This window comes from Macrobrachium nipponense, chromosome 19, assembly GCF_015104395.2.
Source record: "Macrobrachium nipponense isolate FS-2020 chromosome 19, ASM1510439v2, whole genome shotgun sequence".
NCBI lineage: Eukaryota > Metazoa > Arthropoda > Malacostraca > Decapoda > Palaemonidae > Macrobrachium > Macrobrachium nipponense.
In genome coordinates, this window is record NC_061088.1 from 40,084,085 (window position 1) to 40,102,395 (window position 18,311).

At 46.0% G+C, this 18,311-nt stretch overlaps 1 protein-coding gene across 12 annotated transcripts in view; it reads left to right on the top strand.

Annotated features, from left to right (window-relative positions):
- The first annotated feature begins 3,549 nt into the window (after positions 1 to 3,549).
- LOC135216603 (uncharacterized) overlaps positions 3,550 to 18,311 on the top strand; it is a 465,366-nt gene continuing 450,604 nt past the window's right edge. For 4 of the 12 annotated variants that reach the window (XR_010314885.1, XM_064252027.1, XM_064251985.1 and 1 more), the window contains exon 1: positions 3,550 to 3,706. The gene's annotated coding sequence lies outside the window, so the exon portion shown is untranslated. Of the gene's footprint in view, positions 3,707 to 3,804; positions 4,056 to 4,127; positions 4,305 to 18,311 lie in introns of those variants that run through there. The other 8 variants (XM_064252054.1, XM_064252041.1, XM_064252021.1 and 5 more) reach the window with 5 other exon arrangements.

An 18,311-nucleotide genomic window follows, 5' to 3' on the forward strand; every position in this document is an offset into this window, starting at 1 on the left:
CTCTCAAGGAAAGAGTGAAAGAGTTTTACTGTGAACCGGGGATTTTGGTATCAGTATTAACGCTATTGAAAGCAAAAGCAGAAAAGTTTACCTCTACTGAAAAGATTGCTGTTTTGTCATTTGATGAAATGAGCATTAAGAAAGAGTGGAGCTATGACAAAGGAGCAGATGTCCTATACAAACCACATGAAAATGTACAGGTGGCAATGTTGCGAGGTATTATAGGTAAATGGAGACAGCCAATCTATTTTCAGTTCGATCAATGTGATATGCATAAAGTATTGTTAGAAATAATATCGAAAGTAGAGGATGTTGGTTATCCTGTGGTAGGAGTGGTGCATGACATGGGATCTACAAATCTTCGTATGTGGAAACAATTCAATATTGACCCCCTTGAAAATAGGATATCTTTCAAAAATCCTAAAACAGAAAGGGAAGTTTTTGTGTTCTCGGATGTTCCCAATTTAATCAAATTAGTAAGAAATAATTTTATTGACTCTAGTTTTTTCCTTAATAATGGAGTGTATTTCAGAAATGCTGAGTAAAACCAAAACAGACTATGGACTTGCATATAAGGTCAATGAAATGCATTTAAATGTAACCGGTCAACAAAGACAGCGCGTTAAATTAGCAGTGCAACTGCTGTCTAGATCATGTGCCAATTCAGTAAAATATTTAGGAGAAAGGGGACTGCTGAAATGTCAAAACTGGAGTGAAACGTCCGATTTTATTCTTTTAATGAATGACTGGTTTGATATCATGAATTCGTCTTGCATGTATGGAGAGTTTGGTAAAAGCAATGCTTTGGTATTGATGTAGAAAAACAAACAGGTACACTGCTCCAAATCATCGAGGTAATGAGTACTATGAGAGTTAAGAGTCCTAATACAAAAAGTCTTTTCACGCTCCAGAAAGGAATAATTTTATCATGTAAATCCACCATTGCTTAGTTTAATATGTTAAAAGCCTCTCATAGTATTGACTACCTGCTGACACAAAGATTAAATCAAGATTGCCTTGAACATTTCTTTGGGTGCACAAGGCAAATGGATGGTCACCATGATCATCCAAATGCAGTGAATTTTAAATTCAGGCTAAAAAAAATTGTTGTTAGGGAAGGAAATGAAGGTAATAAGTGAAAAGTGTAATATCACCTCAGTTGAAAAATCCATTGAATCTGCCAATGAAGATGAGTATGTAACAAAAGAAAGGGAGTCAGCTTTAGAAATATGTCTTACAACACAGATGTTTAGAAATTTAGAGTTTGATCTAGAAAAAGATGTTTTTGATGAGGAAGAAGACGTTTTGAGAGCAAACATAGAAATAAAAAAAGATATCGAGGGAGTAATTGAGGAGGAGGCTCTTAAATACATTGGGGGATATATTGTCAAAAAATTTTGTGTGAAATACCCTGAGTTAGGAAATAAGAATAAAGAAGTACCAAAGAGTGATACTTGGATAGAATGTGTAAGTAGGGGGGAGTTGCATGTACCTTCTAGTCATTTTTTTTTTCACAGTTAGTAATAATGCGGGAGATCTTCAATGCTGTACACTGGAAAGCACTCATAGAGGGCAAACATTGTTTTCAAAAAAGCCTTTGCTTTGAATTGAAAAGTCTAATATTGAAGTTCCTGACGATGCTATAGCTTTTATGTAAAGATATCCGTATATTTTCGAATGAGATATCTTAATAATTTGATAAAGTATAGGAAACGTCAAGGGCAACCATGCAGGGAAGCACTAAGAAAAAAAATTGTAACTTGATAAAATATTTTCAAAATGCAAATGTTGTTTTATTTACATTCTTTTGATAATGAAAGATCACATTATCAAAAAAATTCTCTTCTAAAAAGATTCTTGACGGTGTGTTAGACCTACGTTCTTAATGGTTCTCACCACCGCGCTCCTTCAGATGACGTAGGTGCGCAGAAGAGGCTTAAAATTGGGACTCTGTCTGGCTGACCTGTTGTATCTTGACCGTGGGCATAGCGAAATGCAAAATGCGTCGTCCGTCGTCTGCAAGGAAAGAGATGTCTCCGCCCACAGAAGTTGGGCCACACATCAGCTGACTAATGTAAACAGAACTTCGGGTTTAGGAAACGAAACTCGCACCATATTACAATAAATTTATGAATAACATTGATTTACATAACAAAATATGCATATTGCTATCGTTAAATATGGATATATATCACAATTTCATGTTTACACAACATAAAAATAATAAAAAAAACAACAAATTAAGCTAATGATGGAGGAGAACGAAGAGGGCAGTAAGGCGGAACGAAATGTGTGGCTGTGGGGCCGGAGTCTGGCCGAACGCTCAGCGCACTTCTGGAATATGCAACCGGGACGTCTGGTCACCGTGCAAGGATAAACATTCCTATTTAGATATTGTGGTAGCTTAATATATATATATATATATATATATATATATATATATATATATATATATATGTGTATGTATGTATGTATGTTGGAATTCACACGTAATAGGACCTACTGCATGTAAGGACGACACTCGGGCCGAATGTTCGCCCTACCTTTGTAAATATCTTTTTTCCCATATGCATGTTCCTTCTCTTTCAGATACTAAATTGTAGAGCGATTCTCTCCCTTTTCATCAATGTATATATCGCGTGAACCCGTTTCCTCTATGTCAAACTATGTGTATTCTCGGCTGTGAAGAAACAATTCACACAGCGGGGGTTTAATCTTCAACAACAACAACAGGAACAAGAGTCCATGCTGGCATAAGGCCAGCTTAATCTCAAACAACAGGAATAAAGCCATTACAGGCTGCTCGGTGAGCAAGAGCCCGTGCTGACACTAGGTCAGTTTAATCAAAAACAAAAACGGAATAAAGTTATTATAAAGGCCCTAGGGGCTGGCATAAGGCCAGCTTAATCTCAAACAACAATAAAGTCAGTGCGATATCCCTCTTTGTAGTCCTCACTACTATAGCTCCTTATATTGTGGAAAAATCTCAAGGGAATGAAACGACTATTTAATTAATTTCATGTGACAGGATGGAATAATGGAATAACAAAGTTAACCGGTATATTCAAAGAAATTTGAGTTAATGTGGCAGATGAAGTTATGAAAATTTAGTATTCAATTCTAGGTGAAATGAAAATTTAAACGATAATAATGTTACAAATTTTGCGGGGAATGTTCTTTAGAATTAGTAGTTATCATATATGATGGATATGCATTTTTATCGTTTCTTGTTACTGACCTTGATTTTAAGCATATTGTTTGCATTTACATTGGAGACTTGTGATGTTATCAATTAATAGGTACTACTTCCAGGACTTATCTGATAGCCCCGAACTTGTTCGAATACTTTTCGCGTTTCCGACTTTAACTCGTACGATCTTACATTTTAATTGAAGTTAAAGGTTTTGGTTACATACGGTTATTTAATATTTGTAACATCACATGTATGTCTGTTAATCTATTGTGAAATATATAAAACTCTTAATGTTAATCAAATGGGCTATAGGTAATTGCAGCCGTCCCGAATTGACTAACAAACATGATTTTACATAACAAATACTAGCTGAACAAGATATCTGCCTGTCTTAGAATATGTCAACATTTGCGTTTTCAGTTGGTGACAATCACCTTAATGGTTACAGCTGAGGTCAACAGGTCTCTTTTGTGACTTAGCTAGTTGTTTAAGATTTCATTTATATATAAATATGTAAGTATTAGCTTAGTACTGTTTAGGGGCACCATAGCCTAGGTAGAATCAGAGTAAACGGGAAATGAAATACTAACTAGTACTACAGCTGAGTCTAACCCAGTGGTACCTATATCAACTAGCTACCTAGATCAGATACCCACTAGGCTATAGCTAGGTAGTAGCCAGATATGAAAGTTACAACCAAGTCTACCTAACCCTGTGGTAAATGTGGTATGAAATTTACTGCGAAATCTTTACTGGATTCACCCTGCAACAGACTCGCGTCTGAAATCAGCCGCTTAGCCTCGGTACTAGCCTACTACCTAGGCTAGCTACCTGTTGCCTGTCACAGTGGTATAGTACCTAGGTAATGGGCTAGGTAGCTTTCTTAAATTGTGTAGGTAGGCCCTAGATAGTTTGGCCGCCCTTTCCTAATTTAGGCTGAGAGCATGGCCGCACGGTAAGTGCAACCTGTTGGGCTACTTCTACATAAGTCTGTAGCCTAGTGTAGTATGAAAGTGGACTTCTTTAGCCTGTGGTACTATTATACAGTCTCACCACTTGTATCTACTACCTATTTCTTTTCTGGTGACCTACCTACCTACTGCATGAAACGGTAAGCTTTTTGTAGACTAGTGTGGCCTAGCTGTCTTGTGCTTTACTATGGTAAAAAAACCGCATGGTACAGGGGTGGACCATGTACGATCAATGTGTACAACCCCAAGAAAAGTACATTATAGCTAATGCGTCCTGACACCGGAGTAGAGGTCTTTAGCTCCGTTTCTCACCAACAAGAAGTCGCGTCTGATGCCCATCTCCGATGTCAGGACGCGTTATAATGTACTTTTTTTGGGGTTGTACACATTGATCGTACATGGTCCAACCCTGTACCATGTGGTTTTTTACCCTATGCATTTCTGACCATTATTGTTCATGTAGATCACTCATTTGTATGTTTCCTCATTCCTTCAACTATTTGGTTGGGCGGCAGCCTCCTTAAAAGCAGGTTGGGTACGTGGGTAGGGTAAATGACCGAGCGGTGACATATACCTAGTAGCCACCTCTCTCGGAATGTGGCCACTTCCCAAGAAAGCGCTTGAATTATGCCATTAGGTATTTCGTAATTTAGAAGAACATTTACTTCAAGAGGAATTTAGAGGTATGCTGCTTGGTTGGTTTTGACTGATGCTCATGGCAGTGAATTAAAGTTCTTCGGGAAGGTGGCTGCGTTCCGGGAGAGGTGGCCGCTATGTCGCCACTCGGTCATTTACCCTATCCAGGCCTATCCCAAAAGGGATTGTGCTGTCAGTGCACCTCATGTGGAGCGCTGTAGGCATTACTAGAGTTTATTTGCAGTGTCCCTACAGGCCATAGCTGCACCCACGGTAGATCTAGGGTACTCATCCGCGGCGGCCTAGACTATGGCAGCTGCGGTTTTTCTGTGTAGTTTTACTTACTGAACAAGAATTTTAAGTAATATTTATTCGGATGACTGTAATTAACCCCCCAGGGTCCAGTATTAAACACGGCAAATACGTTGGACGGCCTAATCCCTAGTGGATGTCGTATCCGCGGTTACGTTCCTTGCAGTCCGTGCGGAACTCTTCTGTAGAAATACCGCACCCACTTTTTGGCCTTTAATCTTAGCCAAGATCCGTTCCTGTTTGCTTTCTTCCGTCTTGCAGACCAGTCACTTCAGTTCCCTATTTTCTCTGCCTTGAAGTGCTGTCTAGCTGAAAGTGCCCCAGTTCTTGGCTTTATAGCCAAATCTTCCTTATTCAAATAAAACAACATAGTCTGGCCTATTTCAACGTGGATGCTTCTTAACCAGAGTTTCCCTCAGCCTAACCTACTCTAGGGTGCTGTTCCTTGGCCTTGCCTGGGTGGGCTGCCTATGATTGCAACATGACATTGTGCATAGTATAGCAATGTGCGTTTATTAAATCTCATTCTGTAGTACTAGGCTACTGTAAATTGCATCAACAGGAGTGGTCTAAAATGCACTAAACACAAGAGAAGCAGTCAAGATAGTTCACTGTAGGCCTCCATGCCCTAATCAGTACTAACTTAAGATCACATTTGTTTCCGTGGAAATACAAAGCATTGCCTTTTGTAAAGGAGCGTTTGTTCCTACACGGTATGCAAACTCACTGTCCTTTACAATAGGATATTTGTTCCTACACGATATACAAACCCTCAGTCCTTTTCATAAGGAATTACTTTTGGTGTAGGCTGGAATACAGTTGTTAAATTCTTGGACAAGGTGATTAAGCGGTAACTACAGTCTGGTAGGTGGGCAGGCCCACCTGCCCAGATGTAAACACTCCACTTTGCTTTTGACCGACTTCCAATTTAGACGTATGTTTGTTAGCTCTTGCTGACTAGCCATTAATTACAATTTTCCCAGTGGGATCTTTAATTTTTTATTTTGAATGAATATGTATATACTGTGTTTGATAATAATAATTAATTGACTTTAACAATTAATATGCAAACCAACTTTTTGTGATATCCTTGCTAGTTGCCTTTCTGCTTTGTTTTAAAGGTTAGCAGCAAGGGTGTGCCAACACCCTTATCACATATTTTCGCCCTTTAACTTTAGGACATGTATTCTTGCGAAATTTACGCTTATGCTTGAAATTACTGAGGGGAACTTCAGAGGGTTTTCCTTTGATTTCTTCTGGTATTTCCTCTTCTCCTCTGTCCCTTCACTAGTTGTCGGACGAAGGTAGAAGAGGAGGCATGTGGTGTTGGTGTTTACGGGATCTCTCATTTCGGAGGGCGGTGCCCTTGGATGCGAGAGGAGTATCCTTATGTTTCTAAATCATATTTTCTTTCTTTTACAGGCTAACAGTAATGATAGTTGATTAGAGCAGTAGATGGTTTGTTATCTCTTCTTGCCAGTGCTATCTTGGAGTTTCATCTCTGGACAAAGCCTTCGTCGCTGGCTTGTGATTATTAACTCTATTCCTGATGGTAAATGTACCTCATCCTGTAGAAGTCTTGCAGAATTTGGAGAAGTCGAGGAGGAAGAGAGCTCGTCAAGTGTCGTCATCTTCCTCTTCGGAATTATCATATTTTTAATCAGCCTCCACCCCTTCAACTTCTAAGGCTCCTTGCTTTCCCCAGGACCTAGCATGTCGGGAGCCGTAGAAGCTCAAACTTCGGTTTGCACTTCAGCTGCTAGTCGTAGAGGTTCTGCCCCTAAGACTAGTTCCGTGATGGGCGCTCGTGTGCAAGTTTCCCTGAGTGCACGTAAATCTACGGGTTTGCGTGCATCCGGAGTTGGTGATGCTGAGTCCGCTCACCGTCATACCTCAGGCACGGAGTGGAAGAAAAGAGCGAGTCGCTCAGGTGACGCACACCTTGCTGATGATGACTCTCGCGGTGATTGCTCGGTTCTCAGGGTTGACGAGATGGTCCTTTGGGACCGTGCACGCATGAGACTGGTAGGGGGTCCCCCATTTAGTCCTCTTGAGAGGTTTCAGCCTTGATGAGGACTTGGGTGCGTCTGAGGACAGTACCTGCCCTCTCCAGTCAGGAGCACGCTCCACCCCACCCAGACAAAGGCAGCGAACATTTTGCCTGCTGTGCGAGAGTTTCATAACCCTCCTCAGGAAAGAGTTTCTCCAGACGATAACGCTTTCCTAGCGAGAGTATCCAGTCTTCCTCACCTGTTCCCTCTACTTCCTGTGGCTACGCTGGGAGGGGTGAGGTGAATAAGATGGATCCTGCAGAGTGCTCTCCGTAGGATTCAGCGTTGGGGGACTATGTTTCTGGAGGGACCTTAGGGTCCTACCAGACATACGTCCACATCGCTGAGGAAGCATCTATCAAATCTTGAGACTGTTCTCCCTGGCTTTTCTGTCCTTTGGATGGATTACAATTAGCAGTCCCTTATGGGTTCTTGCGTTTTGGGAGCCTCGAGTACATATTCCGTAGAATTGTGCTTGCATTCCAGTCTTAAATGCTCGCATTTAGAACCAGTTTTTATGCCCGTTCCCCCTCAATTTCTACAGGAGTCAAGGAGAGGCCCCTCCACAATGATTGTTTGACAAAATTCGGGTGTTTGACAAAATTCGGGAGTCTTGCCGACTGCCTAAATTCTCTGGAATTTCTAGCACGCACTGAGTATTTTGGTCTTCTATGATCTGCAAACACTTGGACGAGATGAGAATTCTTGATAATTGTTACTACAGTACCCGGGAATATCGCTGAATGCTCGAGTTCCTTGGAAATTTCTTGCATTCTCAGAGTGTTATGGGTTTCTATTATATCCAAACACTCAGGCGAGACAGACATCCCCAGTAACTGTTATTACAAAAATTGGGAATCTTGCTAGCCATTAATTTCTTGGAATTTCTGGCATTCAAAGAGTGATTTGGTTTTCTGTAATTTCCGAACACTTGGGCAACAGGTATTCCCGATAATTATTACTATACGTAATAATTGGGAGTCACGCCAAGTGCCTGGATCCCTTGGTTTCGCTGGCGCTCGCAGTGCTCGGCTTCATTGTATTGCTGAGTACCAGGGCGAGACAAGGCTCACCCAATTATTGTCTTACCAGAGTTGGGTTTTTCTCACTGAGTGTGGGAATTATTACGAATGCTTGGATGGCAAGACGAGTCTTTACCAGTACAGATGAGTCTGCTCCTCAGTCTGGTTTGGCGTTATGTAGAGCTTGGATCTGCATGCATCACCTGGGTGAACGGTCAAGTACCATCCTTGTGTATTAGACCTTAGGGTCCAAGTACGCAGGACAGCAGACTCAGAATTCCTCTTATTCTTCTTCTTGGAGCTTTGGCCTGGAAGGAGAACAGTTAATTAGGAAAAAGTGATAGTTCCTTGTTGACGATTACCACTCATAATTATGTAGTGGTGATCTGCTCGGCTCACTTGGCTTGACTCGGCTCAACCTGACAGCTCTGCTGATCTGAGTGCTCGGCTCTAACGAACGAACTCTGCTCTTGATCGGTGCAGTTCCTTGCCATAACGTAGCACCCTCCCTTCCCATGTTGCAGCAAGCTTTCATGGGATCATCGTCTTTTGTCTTTGTCATCTGATGCCTCCTTGCCTCCTAACCTCCCTCTTCAAACAAACAAGGACCACAACCACAACTCAGCAACACAACACACAAACAAGGACTACAACCACAACAAACGACCACTGCACAAACAATCACTAACAACACAAAAAACACAAGCCAATACACACCCACTAACTGGCACACCTATATAGAGGTGCCAGCAGTGCAGTGACCCATGCAGTTGTTACCTCCACCATTACCATGATGACTCTGCCCAACTATAACATGCTTTCTCACCTGGTCTGGTTTTACCATCCGACAAATGATGAGACTAGGCCCCATCTACCAGCCTACCAGTTGCCAGTTTGTGTGACTACAGTGCCTCCTCCTCCTGGTTTTGTTGTGGCACTGCCACTCGTCCCAAAGGTTACCGCTCCTCTGTCTCCTCTGGTTGTGACAGAAGTGACCCTGCCTGCTATTCCCGCTGTAGCTCCTGCCTCTGTTCCCGGACCTACTCCTGCTCCCATCCCTGGACCTACCCATGCCAACTCCTGGACCTGATGAGTCATCTGCCACCCCTTGTGGTGCCCTGACAACTCTACTGTGGAAGCTATTGAAGAGGAAGGTGAAGAAGAAAAAGAGATTCAAGAAAGTGTTGTTGTCTTCAGCTTCGTCTTCGTCCGTCCCTGGGGAAGTCTCGCCTTGAGACTTCTGATGGTCTGCCTCCTCCCACCGTGGAGGAAGCAGTTGGCTCTCTCGCTGGCTTTTCCACTTCTTCAGAAGTGGGAACCGAGACATTTTTCCCAGGGACCAGGGTCTCAGGAGCCTCTGGAGTTTGAATTAAGGTTCGTTCACCAGCCTCTGCTCCCAGGGGTGCTGCTTAAGAGACAAAGACCATGTCGGAGTCTCGTTCGCGAGCGTCTCCAAGTGTATGACCTTCTAAGGGAGGACGTACATCCACAGCTAAAGAAGGGGATTCCTCTCCCCACCATGGCAGTGGTGCAGGGCGAGAGCAGGGATGAAGCCTGGTCTCTGCCCTACCTGTGAAGATCAATCCTGGTTCTTCTGCAGGTGCCAGGATCAATGTCGCTGTCCCCTAGAACAAGGCATCTGCAAAACCTAGGAGGTTCCATGTACAGCCCTCCTCTCACAAGGTTTCGACCTCGAAGGGGGCTGGGATGCATCGTGAGGATGATGCGTGTTCTCTTTCTCAGCAGGAGGCAGCTACAATGGAGGCTACCACGATGGCAGCTCTTCAGGCTGTCTCCTGGCTGGACCTGTGGTCCTTCACAGTGTCTAGAGTTGCTGTTTCTTCCGGGGCCATTGCCCTAGGGGAAGACTCAGCTTTTGGGAGACTTCCATTCTGGTGGTAGAGCTATCTACTAGGCAGTACCCCTCACCCACTACTGGGGGAGAGTGGAACCAACTCAGCACTGAAAATCAGTCGTTTCTGCTGGCTGGTACTGTCAACAGTGTTCAGCAGCAGTGACATTTTTTGGAACCTGTTTACTTTTGGTTAATGACTTGGAGGTTTTTGAAGTACTCTGATATTTTGTGTAGCCAATTTTGGCAATATTTAGCTAAAATAAACAGGAATTAAATTATTAAAAAAATAAAAAAAAGTTAAATTTTTTGTCTTTGAATTAGACCTTGTCTTAGTTTTGAGTTCGTTAGTAACTCAGCATGTCCGATACTACTTCTCAAGGTACATACTAGGTATTGCAGCATAGTTTTAAGTTCGTTAGTAATTCAGCATGTCTGATACTACTTCTCAAGGTACATACTAGGTATTGCAGCAAAGGCTGTAATACAAGATGTATTAAAGCGTGTTATGATCCACATTCAGTTTGCACCGACTGTAGGTGTCGAACTTGTTCTTCTAATTTGACTTGTGGGTAATGTGATCAGTGGGATAATGCTTGGAAAACTTTAACCAGGCACTTAAATAAGTTAGAAAGGGATAAAAAAGAGAAAAGTAGCTTCTAGGGCCAACATTAAGAAGCATTTAGCTAGTCAGGATATTCCTGTTGAAAATCTCTAATTTACACTGATCAACTTTCTCCCACATCTAATCAACCTAATCCTAACCCTGGCTCCCATATACCTGATCCCAATGCCATTACCAGCCAGAAAATTTTCATTTTGTATATGCAACTTCGTCAGTAATTAAATAGCTATAGTTTCTAACTAAATGGCAGCTAAGATTTGAAATTTGCGGTAGCGATTCTTTTTTGTTTTGGCGTAGGAATAGCACTGCCCACTGTCGGGGCAGAGAGGAACAACTCGGCAAAGACTCAACAATTTTATTTCTGCCGTGGTTGATGACGGACGTTGTCGATCCGCAGCTGGTGGTTTGAAATTCCTGTCGGTTACCTGTGGTTCACTAATTGGGAAAGTACAGTTTACTGTTGGTAGCTTTTTGCTTAGAAATTTTGTTTAAAGACTTTTCTCTCACCTTTGGACAAAGTTTTATTTATTTATTTTTTTGCATGAGAATTTTTTTGACATTGATGGTGTCTGACACTAGTTCATTTTCAACTTGTTATTGCACCAAAGGCTGTAATATGAGATTGACTTCCTAAAAGTATGACACACAATTTGCACTTCATCCAATGGTCAAATTTGTTTGCCGTCGTTATCGTGTGAGGAACATATATATTGGGATTTGTTCCGATACGTAATACAAACCCTCGGTCCTTTAACAATAGGAAGGTAACTAGCGGCAGCTGGGACGGTCGTAAGCTTCGAACAAGGGGAGAACGGTAGTTAACTGCTTGTCCGATCGTGCGCGCACCCGCGCGCCCGAGAGGTGAAGAATCACTTTTGCTTTCGGCCGCGGGTGTGAAGGACGTGTTCGTCATCGCTCTCTGCCCGTTTCATCGTCGTATGCTTTGTTTATATTGTGTTGTTTTCTACTAATGGTTGGTTTGATTCTTGAAAATTGAAACGTAAGTACACTGTTTTCATTTCATTACTTAATTATGAATCAACATGGAGCTATCGCCGTAGAGGCGGCGATTTCCGCTCTTTTCATGAAATTGACTTGAATTATGTCTCGGTGCCAAGGGCGGGCGCACTCACGCCGAGTCATGTATTTTGGGCGAAAGTGTGTAATTGAAAGATGTAAGTACTCTTTTTCATTATGCCCTGTGCGTTCGTTGCCGAGAGCGTGATTGCGCTCGGCACGAGCCTCTTATTTTGTATGATAGAATGCAATGAAAGTGGATTCGCAATGCAGTTTTCTTTTCATTTTCATTTATTAATTGCATCAAATTTAATTTTGGATCAATTTCCGCTCTTACCCGGAATTTCATCCTTACGAGTTTATTGCTGTGAAAGTGAAAATCGCAAGTGCAGTATTGTTCATTTTCATATATATTTATGATAGCATCATATTATTATGGATCAAGTTTCCGCTCTTACCAGGGAATTGATCTTTCCCCCTTTAAGTTCTATGAAGTGAATCGCAAGTGCAGTATTCTGTTTCATTTTCATATTACATTTCACTGCTGTGCGGGGGTAGGGGAAGCGAAGGTCTGCCAGGAAGTCGTCGGAAAGCTCTCCCGCGACTCCCTTGGTATCCGATTCTTCGTCTTCTTTCCTGCCCCCCCGCTCAGCTTCCTCGTATTTTGTATTTGGGGTCTTCCTTCCGTTCGGGGTGGGGCATGTCTCCCCCCCGTGCGTAAGGGAACCCCTCTTACTAATCTGTCTGTGCTACCGCAGGTGCTACATCCGTGGGAGACGACCTTGGACAGGTATGGGCCACTGCGGCTGCAGGGCGTGCCTAGCATCCACGATCTGCCGCTTATGCTGCTTCCCCCCGCTGGTCTACACTCCCCATGCTGTGTCGGTGACGCCGTCTGCCGCTTCTAGGGCCGGTCGCCGCCGTACCGAGAAGGGGTATGCCGCCGCCGCCTGTGTTTTCTTCGTGTTGCCTGCCCCAGACTTCCGCTGTTCCAGCAGCTCGCCCCTGAACCGGCCGCCAGTACCAGGTTCCCGCTGGCTGCCGATGATTCTGCGAGGCGATGGCTGGGCCTGCCGTACCTGTCGCTGATGTGGTTCCCGCTACTGGCTTGGCTGTCCCTTCTGTGTTTACCGCTGCCGCTGTTCCGCCGCTCCTGAGCTGGTTGCTGTTCCTGTCGCTCCTGGTTCCTGCGTCCTGTCCATGCTGGTCCTGCCCATGGTGTGTCTTCCCCAGTCCCAGGTCCTTCCGGACAGGTGCAGTCGGGCCGTGTTGCTTCGCAATAGGCCCGACTCCGCCTGGATGGAGGACTGACGACTGTCCTGCGTGAGCTGACGAAGAAGAGGAAGGTGTCATCTTCGTCTTCGTCTGCTGCTGCCTCTTCCCCTTCGACTTCTAAGGCCCATAAGCCGAAGAAGAAGAAGGCTGCCTCCCCCCTAAGAAGTCTCCTTCGGGAACTTCTAAGGGCCTGTCCCACCTCGGTGGGAGGGGGGGTGGGGGTTCCTCTGCTGGTCCTCCTGCCTCCTTCGGGAGCGGGGCCCGTCTCCCCTTTTTCCGTAAGGAAGAGATAGACGGGGACCCAGAGGAGTATCGGTTAGCTCTGGTACTTCCTCGCCTGGTGCTAGCGGCGATGCCGCTACGCCATGGTCCTCTGGCTCGGTCTCTCGTTCGCGGGAGATCCCGAGTGTATGCTCTCCCTCGGAGACCGTGCAGCCAAAGTTTCGGCGCCAGAGTTCGCTCGGCGCCAAGACCACGGCACGGAGCAGAAGGCTGGCGAGAACCGCTCAGGTGACTCTCGCCAGGCCAGCGGCCGCTCTCGCAGCGACCAGCTGGTACGGGGTTTTTCCCCCTAAGAAGACTCCTTCGGGAACTTCGAAGGGCTCGTCACACTCCGGTGTGACGGGGGGGTTCTTCTGCTGGTCCTCCTGTTCCTTCGGGAACGGGGCCCGTCTCCCCTTCTGAGAAGAAGAAGATGGGGACCAAGGGTGTGCTGGCTACCGCTGGTACACCCTCGCCTGGTCTTGGCAGCTCTGCTGCTAAGCCAGGTACCGGCTCGGTTTCTCGTCCGCGAGAAGTTCCGAGTGTACGGTCTCCTTCGGGTGACCGTGCAGCCAAAGTTAAGACGCCTGAGTTCGCTCAGCGTCATGGACCGTGGCACGGAGCAGAAGACTGTCGAGAGCCGCTCAGGTGACTCTCGCCAGGCCAGCGGAACCGCTCTCGTAGCGACCAGCCGGTACCTCGGGTGGACATGACGGTCTCTGACCGGCCACAGGTTGAGGCTGGGAAGAGGTCCCCCAGGTCCCCTCGACCGACGGTACCAGCCTCGGCTGGTACCAGCGGTTTGACGTGCCGCGAGGACGCTCACCGGTCTCACCGTGAAAGCGAGCTCTGCAGGTCACCTGACCGCCGCTCCCACAGGGACCGGGCGGATACGGTGACCAGCAGCAGCTCGTCTGACGCACGGGACCGGGGTCGACGTGCTCAGTCGAGCCGCTCGCCACAGGTGAGCGGCACGGCCAGGCCTGCAGATCGATCCCCACTGCGGGTTGGTGATCGGCTGCAGGCCCCCACGTAACGCTGGTCCTGCCAGCTAGCGGGGGGAGTGGAGCGTCAGGTCTGTCTCTCCATTACCTTCAACTTCCTCGGGCTACACCGGGTAGAGCGAGGTAGCTAGGAGTGATCGTGAGAGGTGCGCCGCTCACGATCCCGTCACGACGCCACACGTGCCAGGTATGGTCTTAGAACCAGCCAGGATGTACGCGCAAGTGATTGGAGGCAACCGTCAGGAATCTGTTGCTGGTCCTTCTTCTGAAGGAGGAGGGTCTTGGGAGCTGCTCTTGTTGGAGGGACTGGACGGTCCTACTCCTCAAGACGCGGTAACTTCCGAGATTCAGAGTAACTTTGCCCAGGTTATTGCACTGATTCGTCAGCACAACGACCTGGGGGCGGGGGAAGGATCGCCGCTCCCACCAGCAGAGCCCATGTCTCTGCTCGAGTCGTTTTGGGGCCCGAGAGGGAACCCAAACCGACGGTGGGTTTGCCGCGATCGGAGCTTGCCGATTCTGTCTTGAACCAGAGTCTCTCGTCTCCGGACAAGAAGGCTCTCTCAGTTCTGGCCGGTCGATCAAGCTACTTCCACCTCCTCTACTGCGACAGCGGCGTTTCTACGTGTCTTCGGACACCGTATTTAAATACTCCTTCGGTCCTCCTGAGAGGTTTCGACCTCGACGAGGACTGGAATGAGTCGGAGGACGGTATCGGCTCTCTCCTGTCAGGTGTCGATCAGCCCCTCCCAGACGACGTTCACAGTGGGCGGCAGACCCTTACCTACAGTGAGGAGTTCGTAAACCCTCCTTTCTTTTTTCTCCAAAAACGTTTTCTCCTGACGATACGTTTTCCCAGACTCTGATGAGGCCATCGCCGCAAGGTGATGGCTGCTCCTACTCTTCTCCAACTGCTAGTTCCACTGGGAAGGCGAGCGAGTATCCAATTCCTCCCCCATTCCCTCTCTCCTTACGGCTACGAGGGAAAGGGGAGGGATCCTACAGAGATTTCTCTGTAGGATTCCACGTTGGGGACTGCGCTACCGGGGGGACCTTCGGGTCCTACCTGACGTAAGCCCCGGTCGTTGAGGAGGGATCCTGCCCCATTCCCCTCGATTTCTACGGGAATCGAGAGGACACCAGCCGATATCGTTTGACGAATTCGGTGGGGGTTTCGCAGACTGCTTAGAATTCTACGGAATTTCTAGCGCATTCAGAGTGTTAGAGTTTCTTACGATCTCCAAACACTTAGGCGAGACCACGGTCCAAAGTGAGCGAGACGGGAATCCCCGATATGTTTATACGATAATCGGGAACCTCGCCTATGCTCGAATTCCTGGAATTTCTAGCATTAGGAAGAAGACTGCTGCTGAAAGAAGACTATCTCACAGTAGGCGACCAACCTGGAATAGAGAAGAACGGACGGGAATATCCAGTTTGGCTTGAACTATCGTCTTAGTATTCTGTTCACCATTGAAGCTTTCCTTCGAGGAAGACTTCTTCACTCTCTTTGATAGAGACCGAAGGTGGTCGATCTCCAATCCTTATTTGTTTTGTTTTCTTGAAGGAAAGAATTTAGGATGGAGATCGTTGTTCAGAATCCTACAAATATACTACGTATATTAACCTCGCGACATGATTCTGCTAAGCAGTTGAATGGTCCGAGGGGTAGGGTCGCATTCCTGGTTATTCTACGGATTGCGACTTGGACGAAAAGTATTCTAATTGAACTGCAACTCGGGTTGCCTGCAACCTCCAGGAGTTTCCTTTTCCAGTTTTCATTTTATATATACTTATGGTGTTGTCACAACAACACCATTTAAGCTTTTATATTTACCGAAATTCGTTTCGCATAAATATAATTGCTCGAGACATATCTTTTTATGCTCGGTGGTTCTAGCCGAATGCTTTCCTTCGTGGAAAAGGATTACTTGGCAGCTCAGGATGACGAGTCAGCGACAGCTACTGCGTATTGAATTGCCCGAGGCATTTCAGTACCAGCTGCCGCTTTGAGATAGACGATTGGTTATGTCTTTCTCACCTGCTTTGATTGAATACCAACCGTATCTCTGCCCAACAATCACGGACTTAAGTCTCTGATTAACGGGGATTCTCGCATACATGAATGACCATCTACTGCTGTGACGCTAGTATTCATCGTCTTCGGTATTGCGAGAATTTTAAACAGAGATATCTATTCGACTCTCATCTTTCTGTTTACCGCACGGTAACAGAATTCTGTAATAGTCTCTTGCTGCATCGTATCTCGATAATGCGAATAATTTTTGCGGAATCTGAGTTTGTCCTCAAAATATCTTGTATTCGGAGGTGTGCAGTTGTTCATTGTTCACCCCGGATTAGCAGATGTATTGAAAGACTTTGCCTACTCCCACACCTGCCAGCTCTACTTCCAAACGTTCAGCCCATGAGAAGCAGTTCTTCAGGCGGCTCTCCCCTGTGTTTCATTACTGAAGAATGCCCGCTTTCACTGCACACCGGACAGCAATGAAATGGCGGTTAGCGTTTTCAGTCATTTGTAAGCACAGGTTTAGAATCTTGAGATTCCTTCTCTCAATTCAGCTGGAAGACGTAGGTTGCATTCATTGCCTACCTTCGTCTTCAACGTCACATAGTGTTGTTTCTCCTTAAGCTGAGATTCAACGTCTATGAGATTTTCTTGCCACCAGGGACCTCGGTCTTTTGAAGGCAATTGACTTTCGCCTTTTGAGCTTATGCATTAAGAGAATCATCGCCGCGCCGTCCGGCATCGGTGACTAACAAATATTTTATTTGTTTGGTCTCTCAGCATAACTCTTTAAAGGGCGAAGGTCACGTGACTTACCCGGATGCTTGGACAACTTGCCTCTACTGATTCCGAACCAGTCAGTCGGCAGCTGTCAGAGCGCCCGAGTCAGTTACGAACTATGCTGTGGACTTAGTTCGGTTGTTCCAGAGCAATCATTACTTCGTCTTAATAGCTTGTCAGTATGAGTACTGTACATAACCAAAGTCGAGAAGAGGGATAGGTCATACGACTATTCCCTTCTTTTCGTCTTAGGTAACTGCATGACTTCTCTTGAGAAGTCAAGCACAAAGGGATGGGGATTTGTGACGCTCGATTTTCGGTACCGAGCTTCGTAGCGAAGACTCGGAACCCTTCGGTAACTGACGATTGGTTCGAGTCCTTCACAATACCCTCCCAAATGGACTTCACCGCCTCCGATACAAAGGCTATGCTGCTTTGTCCTGTGAAGGCGCGACGGAGCTGTCTGAAGAAACTCGACACCCAGGATGAGTGTGGACGCCTCTTCATCATTCTCTCGCGTTCCGCAAGAACTTCTCCGTGGCGCAGGTGATGAAGGCAGGCGCCTGGTCCAACCGGACCGCATGCACCTCCTCCTACCTTCGGGATATTGCCCACAGTTCCTTGGATCTTTTTCCTTGGGAACCGTGGTGGTTGTCTAACACGTTGTGTAGTTAACCCAGACCCTCGCAGGCTGAACAGCATCGAGTCCTGGTGTTACCGTAAGGAAATGGATGAGGAATGAGAGTGTGACTGGCTCCTCTTCCCATCTTTTTTCTTCCCTCTACCTCTTGGGTAGAGGGGCACGGTCGTCACCCTGCTGGGTAAGGACGAGATGCAGGTGAGCTACTCAATAGAGCACCATCCTATCCCTTTCAGTAGGGATAGGAGTAAATATCCACCACTTCCTCCAACAAGGGGGAGGAAGTGGATGCCAATTTGAGACAAACCCATCATTTTATGATTGTCTCTTGCAAACAGGAACAAGTTCTTGCTTGCTGGTACGAAGAGATACGCTTGCCTCTCTCTTAGTACTTGGCCCAGAGGTCTGACCATTGATCCTGCGGTGCACACCCCGATCAATCGGACAGAGGTTTGGATCCCTCCCTTGCTCTTACGACCAGGGAGGCACTCCAGGGTTGGACGAACACCAGTCTGTTCACCAAAAAGACTCAGATTCCTCCCACCAAGAAGTGAGTCTTCCTATTGTTAAAGGACCGAGGGTTTGTATTACGTATCGGAACAAATGACAATTTGTCGAAAATTGCATTTTTCCTAACTATACAAAC